This window comes from Rattus norvegicus, chromosome 14 (assembly GCF_021556685.1).
Source record: "Rattus norvegicus strain SHRSP/BbbUtx chromosome 14, alternate assembly SHRSP_T2T, whole genome shotgun sequence".
NCBI classification, from domain to species: domain Eukaryota; kingdom Metazoa; phylum Chordata; class Mammalia; order Rodentia; family Muridae; genus Rattus; species Rattus norvegicus.
The window spans coordinates 68,715,369-68,727,449 of NC_141547.1; the positions used below are offsets into that span (position 1 = coordinate 68,715,369).

At 37.7% G+C, this 12,081-nt stretch overlaps 1 long non-coding RNA gene across 1 annotated transcript in view; it reads left to right on the top strand.

The window, feature by feature from the left end:
- Positions 1-8,769, top strand: part of LOC148001378 (uncharacterized) — a 148,847-nt gene extending 140,078 nt beyond the window's left edge. The window contains exon 4 of the long non-coding RNA XR_015637058.1: positions 6,487-8,769. This is a non-coding gene — a long non-coding RNA (uncharacterized LOC148001378). The remainder of the gene's footprint in view (positions 1-6,486) is intronic.
- The last annotated feature ends 3,312 nt before the right edge of the window (positions 8,770-12,081 follow it).

Below are 12,081 nucleotides of genomic sequence, written 5' to 3' on the forward strand. Positions count from 1 at the left end.
GAACAATTTGTTTTGGCTCATGGTGTCAGTGTGTCAGCATATCATGGGAGAAATGACATCTCAGAGCAAAGGATCCTGGAAATGATGTGCAGAAAACAGAGGGCATAGGACCATACAGTGACTTAGTTTCAATTACTAGGCTTTCACTAAGTGATTTCCCTTCTCCACTCAATTCCATTTTCCAAGGCTTCCATGATCTCCCCAAACTACATCACTAGCTGGGCACAGTATTTAATACGTTAACTATCCTAGGAAACATTTCCTATTTAAATCATAAAAAGATCAAGGATCCTATAGTCTTAATAGATTAGAATAAGTTTCTCATTATTATTTCATTAAATTCCTATGAATATAATAAAGCAACTCAGAGACTGTCAGCTTTTTAGAAAAATTGAGGCTCGTGGGGTTTAAAATAACCATGGAGCAATGGAATTACAAATCAACCAGAATTTATTTATTTGTGGGGTGGAAAGTGTGTGTGTGTGTGTGTGTGTGTGTGTGTGTGTGTGTGTGTGCGCTCGCGCGCTCGCATGTGCGCGTGTGTGTATGGGTGTGTATGATTCACCTCTTATTCTGTTCCTTCCTCCATACCCACCTCCATTCCCTTCTTTCCTCTTCTTTTTCTCTTCCTTCTTTCTTATTCCTCTTCATTCCTATTGTTAGTCTACTACTGTTTCCATTGTATCACACTATAAATAAATAAATTGTCATTTATTCGTCTTACATTCTGTGTCATGTTTTAACATTAATATTTAACATTTACAACTGTAGATAAAACCATAGTAAGTAAAAACACAGAAGCCATATTTTTATAATAAAAACATCTCAATATTTGACTCACTTTCTGAAATGTATATAATAAACATACATGTTACCATTTATTTATGTTCATGTCCCAGGAGCTAAGGACAATGAAAAAGTCTGATGACATAGGTCTGCCTTATGTAGCCTTGATTGCTTAAACTTAAATTAAGATGTGAATTCTTGGAACTATGTATGTATGTATGTATCAGCATGATAGATTGTATATAGATACTCTGTATGAATACATCCCTTTATACACAAAAACACAAATTTAATTTTAAATGTGTAATTTTAAACTAAACTGAAGACTCCCCTCTCTGTTTTCGTGGCTGCATGACAGGGTTAGGAAATTGTATTTAGAAAAGCCCTTTTGGCCAAAAATAATGTTGTAGTCTAAATAGGAAATTTCTTTCTTCTTTGAAGAGGACAATTTTTCCCTTTGGTGGGGGGACTAAAATATTCTCTAACTCCCCTAATGGGATACAAATTAATATAGTAGAATACAGTTCAGCCTTGACAGCTGCAGCATGCACCTGTGCAGTATTTTTTTAGTCCTTTTTCACTGCAGTATGATAGAGTAAAAAACAGAGGGAACTGCTTAATAGAACCTTCCAACTGAGATGCTTAATGCATTATTAGGAACAGAAATCCTCAGTGGGATTAAACCATGCCTATTAGGAATGAAGCTTAGGAAACCAAGTATGAAAATAATACAGCATTTCCCCCAACTTAAGCTAAGGCTGGCAGTGGAATCCACTGCGGTCATTTTCTGGTTTCTGTCCAATCTGTCACACTAGCTTTCCCCAGATAATTTCACCTTCTGCTCTCTCTGCTTCCCAACCTAGCAGGCAAAGGCTCTCCTCACACTGTGCTGGCATCATGTGTGGATCACTAGCTGAGACAGAGCAACACAATCTGATCTGCTCCATTCCTGCTCTGCATCATTAAGCATTAATGAAGTGCTCTCTAATTGTTTCTCTCTCCCAGCTCACACACTCTCCATTGCTTAGTACTTCTGTGCAGTTATCCTTGGAAGTAATGCTAACTCTTCCAGCTGTTGAGATGGCAGGCACACCCTTCCCTGTGAGATGAATGCTATTAGCTTGCCATAAATTGGAAGGCAAGGAAGGGAGGGAAATATTCCGGATTATCAGCAATGGAAAAAAATCTCCAGTTATTAGCTGCCCATTCTTTCAACTCAAGTTGGCAACTGCTGTCCTTCACTCTCATCCAAGGAGATCTATGCCAAATAGCAGAAACATCCTAGTAGCATTCCTGGCTGTTTTGAAATTTTTATTCAATGATGCATAACTAAATGCTTGAGATTTCTAAGGTAATTTCTTTCAAGGAAACTATAAACAATGTGTATGAAGAGAAAAATGGGAAGTGCAGCCAATTCTAAGCAAAGAAATCGACCCATTGATAGCATCCTACAGAGTTCAAGGGAGTCTGCACTTCTGCTACTTACACTTTGAAACCATGTTTGTTCCCTCTCTGTAAAACAAAACTCTTCCTTTTGCTGTCTCTGATTCACAGCCTAGCGTGCAAATGCTTTCCTAACACTGCATTGACATTATGTGAAGATCACCAGGTACAACAGAACAACACAATCAGCTGTCCTCTCTCTCTCTCTCTCTCTCTCTCTCTCTCTCTCTCTCTCTCTCTCTCTCTCTCTCTCTCTCTGTGTGTGTGTGTGTGTGTGTGTGTGTGTGTGTGTGTGTGTGTGTGTGTATGCACAGGAGAAGTTTACTGTTGACTGTTACGGGAAAATAAAAACTATTGCTACAACTGACAAATTAAGTAGGAATTGAAGAACTATGATATTAAAAGAGTATTCTGCTCTACCCCAACTCTTGCCTCTATGATCCAAGTGACAAATCTAGTTTAAAATTAAGTTCCAAGTTTTATTTGAAATATATTTGGGGACCTACAGTCTCCAACTGTGGCAAACAGTTCCTGTTGATCCCTTAATAAAATGAAACTCAGGAAAAGGTAATGGTGAGTGTGAAATTCAACAATCTAAGTAGTTATTAGACAGTGACTTTTCCTTTTTAATGAGGGCTGTAGGGGACTTAGTGAACACAAACGAATGTGGTTCTGATTTTAAAAATCAGCTCACATATACATGCAAACATTTAAACCAAGAGCAACTTGCAGTAAAATTTCTTTGGGGTCAGGCCATGTCATATTGCCTGTTTTTAAGTGCTACACACTGAGCCCAGAGCCTCGGGCATCCTAAGAAAGCAAATGTTTTATAAGCAGACTACATCTCCAACCCCTCAATTTGCATTCCGAAGAAACCATTTGATTAACTCCACTATATAACAAAAGAATAAGTGTGTGCTGTACAGTTTAGCTACAACAGAATGCAATTCGTACTGGTTTCATTATCTAGCATAATTTAACATGACCAGATTTCACCTTTCTTCCCATGATTCCTCAGTGATATACCAAAAAGAAGTAACATATTTTATTATTTTATGAAATAAATGTACCTAAGCATTGTACTCGGGTTATTATCCCATGGGTCCAAAGGTTGAGCCCATATGGGAAGCATCCATAAGAACGCACCTTAGTGACCAAGACTGTTGTCTGCCTGTCACTTCTTTTTGTCTTATTTTGCACAGTTGAGTGGTTTGTCCTTTGAGAAATGTTGGGAACAAGACCTGAGAGAAATCAGAGTGACAGTTAAGTTCCAGACTGATCCCCAACCCCGTGCCCATCACAGAGGGATGTGCCTCAGAGAACAAATGCATGTAGCTAACATTTATACAATGGTTTAAAAATATATATTTACTTAAAGCCATAGGATTTGCAGATCTGCATGGAAATTTAGAGCCCTTGTAATTATGTAGGCAAAGAAAATAGAACTTGTGTAAGAGAAGGGCATCTCTTGGCTGGGAAGAATCAGGACTGACATGTATTCCTAGAAGACAGGCTTTTGGTATGTATCCTCAATGTTGATGAACTTTTAGTAGCCCTTGACCAAAGTAACACGGTTATTGAGTGGATCCTTACTCAGATTTTAGATTATGTTCTCTCCCTGTTGACTCAAGTCACCTTGCAAATGAGAATGGCTGGTTTTAAAAGGAGCATTTCAAATGAGAATATAATTCATTCAATGTATTTTGCCACCTTTGGGTATGGGGTGGATTTTCAAAGGCTAGCTTTTGATGTTTGATCACTCAGCATGGCTGATCATTAAACTATCTCTGTGTATCTATAAAAATTTCTATTTGATGAATTCAATTTGACTCAGTGTTTTCCTTGGTTGGAGAGTGTAGGAGAGCTGTGGGAGAAAATTAGGGCGGTAGTGAAGTAGACTACAGTGTTAAACTAACAGAATTCAAATCTGTTGAGAGTATAGAATAACTCTTCCCACAACATGAGATGTGTATATAGTAGGCAAGTTTTTCTGTCTGTATTGTCTTGCCAGCCCTTTCATGAACACCTCCCTGGCCTAGACTGTATAGCAAGGAAGGTGTTAAAGGGCTGCTAACATTACAGCTGGAAAGGAGGTTTCAATTCATCCCAGATGTAGTAGTTGACACCTTGTATTAACTTTGTTCTCAGCCTATCGCCTCATATATTATGGACCGATGGGCCAGTCCAGAATTAGAGGCAACAACCTAGGTACCATGGTTATTAGAGCTAGAATGCCTCTGACTGAAGAGAACATTTTGAAAATATGTTTCTCAGAGTTTCACAGTAGATTTTTTTAACCTGATATATCCATCATGTTTTTTCATTTCAAATAATATCCATACGCTATTCTTCCTCTTTTCTACCACATTCTGCAAAGCACAGATATTATATTCTCAGCTATACTGAAGAAATTAATTTATTACAAATATAGGTTTAATGTTAGCATTATTTAATTTTTAAAAAGTGAAAAGGATTTTAGTGCAATTTTTAAAAGGGCTTTGATAAAAAAGAACCTCCTTATAAGAACTTCTGGGATCCCTAGGGTCATGTCCTGAAAGTCAATGTGTTAAAAAAGAAGTAAAATGTGAGCAGTAAGAGTTTGGAGTGTGAATAAACAGAAAAGGTGAAGCAAACACAAGAAGCTTAGGACAGAATTGACAAAATATATAATGTGGAAGGGTATAGACAACAATCCTTACAAGAGAGTGCGAAATAGCAGATTAATACAAAAAACAAGGGGCATGGCTTATGCAGGTACATGAGCTGCATGAAGCAAAGGTGTTCACTTGTGGAGCTGGTAATATGGCTCTTCTAGCAAAGAACACCCTGAGGAAGTACACAGCCTGGTACGTGTAGTTCTGAATAATGGAATGTTCTGTGAAACCTTGTTAAAATTATTGTTTTCCAGATCTAACCATAATAAAAAAAGGAAGATCAGGACATTTAGCCCATCACAGTTCCCACTAAAAAGGGCTGAGGAAGGCTCTTACTTTAGACAGAGAACCATATATGACATGGGTAGTTTTTCCAAATATGTATGATGTTCCAGTTGGTCCTCAACAAGCTGACACTTGCTAGGACAGAGGCAATCAGTGATCAAAGTGTTTGCTGCAACAGATATGAGGAACAGGGTTCAGACCTCCAGAACTCATAGAAATTCCAGGTGGGCATCAAAGCCCACCTGTAACTTGATTGCTCGTAAAAAGATAAAGGCTCCCTGTAGCAAATGTCTACTAGCTCTGAATTAGACATTGTGTCGATGAATTAGGTGATTTTTCAAACAAGTTAAAGACTTGATGTCAACTTCTGTCCTTCATACAAACACACACACACACACACACACACACACACATATATATACACACACACATATATACACACACACACATATATATATCACACACACATATATATATACACACACACATATATATATACACACACATATATATACACACACACACATATCACACACACACACACACAAACACACATGCACACATAAATGTACATACACAGGCATACTACACACAGTACCTACCCACCAATTTCAAAACAAAAATCAAAACAAAGGGGTGGAGGAATGAGGCAGGCATTTGAACAAAGAAGATGATGAAATGAAAGCTATAATCATGGGTCAGAAGAAAGAAAAGCATTTGAGATAAACAGACTATGTACATACTATACTATATGTACTATAGCCAGTATAAATATCTAGCATACAAAATTCTTACAGTCTTTTAGGTTTATGAGGAAGGCAATATGGCTACACCAGAAAATAAATAGTGTTAACTGCAGAAGATAAGTTTTGTGAGGTAAATAAGACTGAGTCAAACTGTGAATTAACTTTGACATTTACTTCACAGTGCAATGCAGGGTTTTGAGCAAGATCTAAAACTATCTTACATGTGTAGAAAGAATGGCTGAATAGCTGGCTACAAATAGAGCAGAAGAAAAGAACAAGAGAAACAGAGACAAGTGAAAGTCATTGGCTAATAATCTCCAATAGGCTCTCCATAGGTTTTTTCCCTTGCCTGTATTATTCACAACCTAGTTTTCTACATAAAGAAGGGGAATTTTCCCTAACCTTGAACCTGGTTTAGAAATATTGACTCTTAAAGTGAGGGAGAAGTAGAAGGATTCACAAGAATGCAACAGCTCTCAAAACATGCTCTTAGTATGTTCTTGACCAGAGCCTAGACACCATGATATTTGAAACACCACTGACTAACACAGTCTCCTTACATTTGTCAACAGGCCTGTGTGAGCTCCACTCATTCTTAAGTTTCAAGATGCAGCCTGAGAGGCCAACCCTACTCCATCTTGTGACCAGACTCCATCTTTAAAAAAGCAAGAAAGAAAGAAGCAGAGAAAGAAACAAAGAAATCAAGCAAGCCAACCTGAGAACTTGACGTACATCTGAACCCAGACTGCACCCAACCAAGTACCAGGAAGGACCCCATGGCCTTTCCTTGGCCTATAACCCAGAGTTACTCCTAGCAACAACCAATCAAGATAATTCTGATTGCTTCAAAAGGACTTTCAGACTGTTCATGATTGTTCATGGTTTTTCTTCACATGGTTTTTCTACCTGTCACCTTGGCTTACAATAGTCATTCAATTAGATGCTTGCCAGGCTGGACACCTCCCTGACCCTTGTTTTCTCTCATTTCCTATAAAACCTTGTCCTGCTGAGGGTTTGAAGCCAATTCACCAAACCTGATGTGTCAGAGTCAGCAGTGAAGTAAGCCCAAACTCGAACTAGTAATAAAGAAATCTTAGTGTATTTGCATCAGAAGTGACTCCTGGATGGTGTATTGGGGCTGGTGTGCAAGGCCCAACAAACCAATGTATTGTATCATCATATACGGAGTGTCAGTGCAGATAAGACTGCAATGAAAATCACCCAGCTAGACATCTAAGCCCAAAAATATATATTTAGAGTAAGAACAATAGTTATTGCTAGAGCTATAGGAAGATAGGAGGAACTTGAGTCTGGTGTCCCCATGAAACTGACAGAAAATGAAAATGATCATCTTATTGATTGAGGTCCTCATAAAAGTATAGAAAGTGACAATTAAGAATGATTCCTAGGCCTATGGAGAGAGTGCAAAACTCAAGAATAACTTAAGTTTGCATCTCCATCCCCACAAATAAATTAGATAGGTAGATAGATAGAAAGATAGATGATAGATAGATAGATAGATAGATAGATAGATAGATAGATAGATAGATAGATAGATAGATAGATGATAGATGGGTGGGTAGATGATAGGCAGGCAGACAGACAGACAGACAGATAGATTATGGCTCTATTTTTACCTATAACCTCAGTGCTGAGGGAACCAGAGACAGAAGGGTGACTGGACCTTTTGGCCACTAGTCTAGCTTCAGTTTCAATGAGAGACCTTGTCTCAAAAGATTAAGGCAAACAGTAATAGAACAGGATACCTGATTGTCCTCATCTAGCATGCACACATATATGTACACATAGATACCTGGTACCCACACTTACACATGCATATACAAAACATAGTCATAAACACAGACACAGATGCAGACATAGACGAGCAGGCACACACAGACAAACACAAATACAAATCCGTGAATGATTTCAAAAGATTAATATGATTATAAAGCAGGTTTTGAGATCTTTAGAATGAGAAAAAATAGACTTTTGAGCAGAGAAATGAAAATCAAGTGACAGGAATTTGTATGGGATGAGTAAAAAGCTGGCGACATAAGACAGAGGACAGGAAGATTAATGAAAGAGTGCTTAGGTTCTAATTCTGAAGCAGACCTGGTGTCTTGCGAGCAGTTGCAGAAAGAGTGGCAAAAAGAATAAAAATGTATAAGTTGAAAAAATTTCAAAATTTGTACATGATAATGTCAAATGTCAAGGGCACAGTCATGTAATTTGTGAAAACACAGGGAGACCATGTCAAGGCTTCTGTACTTCAAGTTAGATAAATACAGGTTTTGGTAAAAATGAGAGTTATGAAAGTACACAGTCTCCTGTAATGTGTCTGGACATAATGGGTCAAAGAGAAAGGAATGTGGACTTTGATATTTTGTGTTAAAGATATTTGGGGATTCTAGTTATTTTTTAATTGCATTTTACAATGCTGTGTTGTATTTTATTTCTATTTATTTTCTTTCTTTTCTGAGAAATGACAGGGGAGAATTTAGATTTTGTTTGTTGTCAGGAGGAGGATAAATCTGTTATATTCTCTCTCATTTGCAAGTGACCAGATTAACATTTTTTGGGCTTTATTTGCAACATAGAGACTCATGAACCTTCAAGTAAAATCCTCATCTTAACAGATTTACAGCATAATCACCACATATTAGTGATCCAAATAGATTTGTGTAAGCTTTCTTTAAATATCAAAAGTTAATATTCTTTCTGCCAAAAATAATCACAAATCTACCTTTGCCCTCCTTAATAAGGAAAAAGTAAATACGAGTATTTATAAAAGGTCAGTGATTAAAAAACCTTTTCCCCAAAGGCCTAGTTTTTCAATAAAGAATGAGGAAAGGAGGAACCCTTTGTCTTCAATTTAAGGTCATCCTGTCTTTTACCCTGCTTCTGGGACAGAGTTGAGAGGCAGGACAGAGTGGAGGTGGAATCAGGGCCATTGTGTCATTCTGCATCAGGGTTCAACACATCAATGCTTCTGCTTAGAATTTATTTGGTCTCTGTTTACATCTCAGCATCTGAGTCACTTCTCATTGCCAGGTCTCAGAGCAGTTTCCTAAGACACAGGGGGCATTAATTTTTCCATACTCGACTTGTTTCACAAGCATGATTTCTGTTACTTACAACTAATTTTTAAACTTCAGGTCAGCAGTTGGCAATGAACCTTAAATACATTCTGAACATGCCTACATCTTCATATTTGTTGGCATTATTTTTCAGTGTTAACTAGATGCAACGCGTCTTGTAAAGAATGTTGAATGCATTCTTCTTGTTACTCAATACCCTAGGACATCACATTTAGTAGGTAGTGCTTGGTCACTCAGCCACAATTCCCAGCATACCTTTTACATTTTATTTTGACACTGGGACTCCCTGGATAGCGCAGGGTTTTGAGAAGTCACCTGTAGCCTCCCCAAGTCCTGAATTTGTGATCCTCCTCCATCTTCCTCCAAAAGAGAGATGATTCCCAGCCTGCACTAAAAGCCTTAGCTGTTTACAAACAATCTTAAGAAAACAGTGAGGTAGTTATTGGTATTTCTATAAAAGCAAACATGCAAACATTAGGAAGCACAGCAAGATTGAACAGTAAATGTGAGAACAAATATTAAGCCTGTCAGTTGACTATGGACCCTATACCTCCACCAACATATTGTATTGCTTATCTACATGCACAAGATGAAAAGGAAGACAAAAATGTGGTAGAAAAAGAAGTAAGGCTGTGGGGAAAAGTTATTCTGTATTTTCAGAAGGGTATAAAAGTTTCACTGGTGCCAAAGACACCATGTATTTCAGATAAGACACAGAGTCCCCTGAAGTGGAATTATCTAGAATTCCTCTTCCCTGAAACTAGATTTCATGGTGCCAAAGATACCATGCAAGCTTCCAAAGGAGGTAACTAATAGTCCCACCCAGCTGTGAGATCTACAAGCCACAATGACAATTATAGCAGGGTATAGGGTACAGTAGTTGCACTCATGTCATATTTTGGTGGTAACAAGAGCTCTCTTATTGAACTTAAAACTTTCTCAACAAGAAGGAATATATGCCTGATGTGGGAAACCTACCCAATACATGTTGATAGTGAAATCTCGAATATTGGAGAAGAACCTACAACCCCACTTTACTATGATAGTATAATTCCAAAATTACATTCTCATGACCATGGGTAAGTTTGTCTTTACTTCTCATCAAGGAAACTTCGGTGTGCAGCAGAAAGAGAACACTTCCGAAAACTATAACCAATCAAAATACAGACTTGTGGAGCCCAGTCCCAAAGGATACATCTATGAAATCAACCCATGCCTAAGGATCAGGGATCTTTTCAAAAGAGGATTTGGAAAGATTGTAAAGCCAGAGGAAAAAGAAGTTTTGTGTGATATTGTGTCTCCTAGGAATATCAGAAGCTACACCCATAAAGTCTCACCAACATGACTGCCTAAACATGAGCTAAACAATAGATATTCTAATATGGATGAAGGGAAGACCAGAAGGACTTAAGCATACACAAAGAACTACATGTAATTAAGGAATGCTGAGAGGAAAATAGAGTTTTCGATAGAAAAAAAATTTGTCATCCAATATTGAATAGTCAGCCCTGAAAACATGCATACATATATACATATACTATTTACATATTTAGGAATATTAACATACTTATATACATACACACACACACAAACACACACACACACAAAACAGACTCTTAGGAATAATGAAATTGTTCTAAATCCTGATTATAGTTCTGTTTACATAAATCTGTATGTCCTATTGTACCATTAACCAATTCATCAACATATTTTAAAATTAATAATAATACTGAGGAGAAAAAATTATCAAGAATTAAATAACCTAAATGTCGTGACTTGCTGCTTTTTCTCCTCTTAAGGAAACTTAATCAAGTTTCTTTGACTTTCATGGCTTCAGTTTTCTCTTTTTATCAAAGAGAGAAATTATCTACCTAGAAGCACATTGTAAAGAATGGATGACAAATTCTGGGAGGCATTCGGATCAACAAACAGACACACTTAATTAATGCTAGTGAGGACCAATCATTGTCGCACAAGGGTTTTAAAGACAGCTTCCTTTTCTTGAAACCCAGATCCTCCTAATTCTGGTCATGTGATGTGGACCAACCAGCAGTTTCCTCCAGAAGCTGGAGCCAGCAGAAGCTTTCTCCAAGGTCCCTGTTTGGAAATACAACTGTCTTATTAGAAATAACTTGGAATAGCTTGGGCTAAGAATTTGCCAGTGCTGTCCATGACACATTTCAATAATAGAAGCAGAGAGAGGACTAGCTGCTTTATTTCTCCTCTGCTATGTATGATTCCACAGCTAGTAATCTCCTTTTTCATAAATATTCTGTTCTTTCAGCCATACACCCCACTCCATTTTTCTCCATAGGATATAGGACAGACCCTCCCGTGAGTCCTCTAAGCCACATCATCTGAGTAGATGCTGCTGTTGCATGAACTTGGACATCCTCATACACAGTTCAGCTGTGTGTGTGTGTGTGTGTGTGTGTGTGTGTGTACAATTTATAGTATAGCTAAGGCAGGAAGCCATTAGCTGGAGATCTCCTACATAATTCTTTGTGCCAGACCTTCTTAAAACTTCATAGGTACTGCTTCATTTTATTTAAAGAGAGACAATAAAGTGCTCAATTTTATTCTCAATATACAGAAAAAGAAGCAGATTTAAAGTTACATTATAGCTTAGTATGAAGACTTAGAATTATCCTCAGGTAAGAGTATAGTCATGACTTTAAGGCCAAAATAGGATATACAGAAAATGTCAGTCTTCCCTGATTACCAGAAAAACTCTGTCACAAGCCCCCAAATAAAGTAAACAAATGTAACCTGTCACTTCCCCAAGGGATAGTGATGCACCTTGCTTTGCCAGAAACAGTGAATATTCATTTATCCCCGCGACTTAGTGCCTGCAGTGAAACTTCTGCCTGTGGCTATTGTGTGGATCAAGTAAAACTCAGGAACTCTAACAATAAAATGTGGGAAACGTTGGCAGTTGCTGTTCAGTAACAGGACTCTTCAACACTACTGAACAGTACTGACAGATTTGAGATCATTTTGAAATTTTATTTTACATTATGCCATAGAGTAATATCTAAAAGCAACATTTACAGAGATCTCAACACA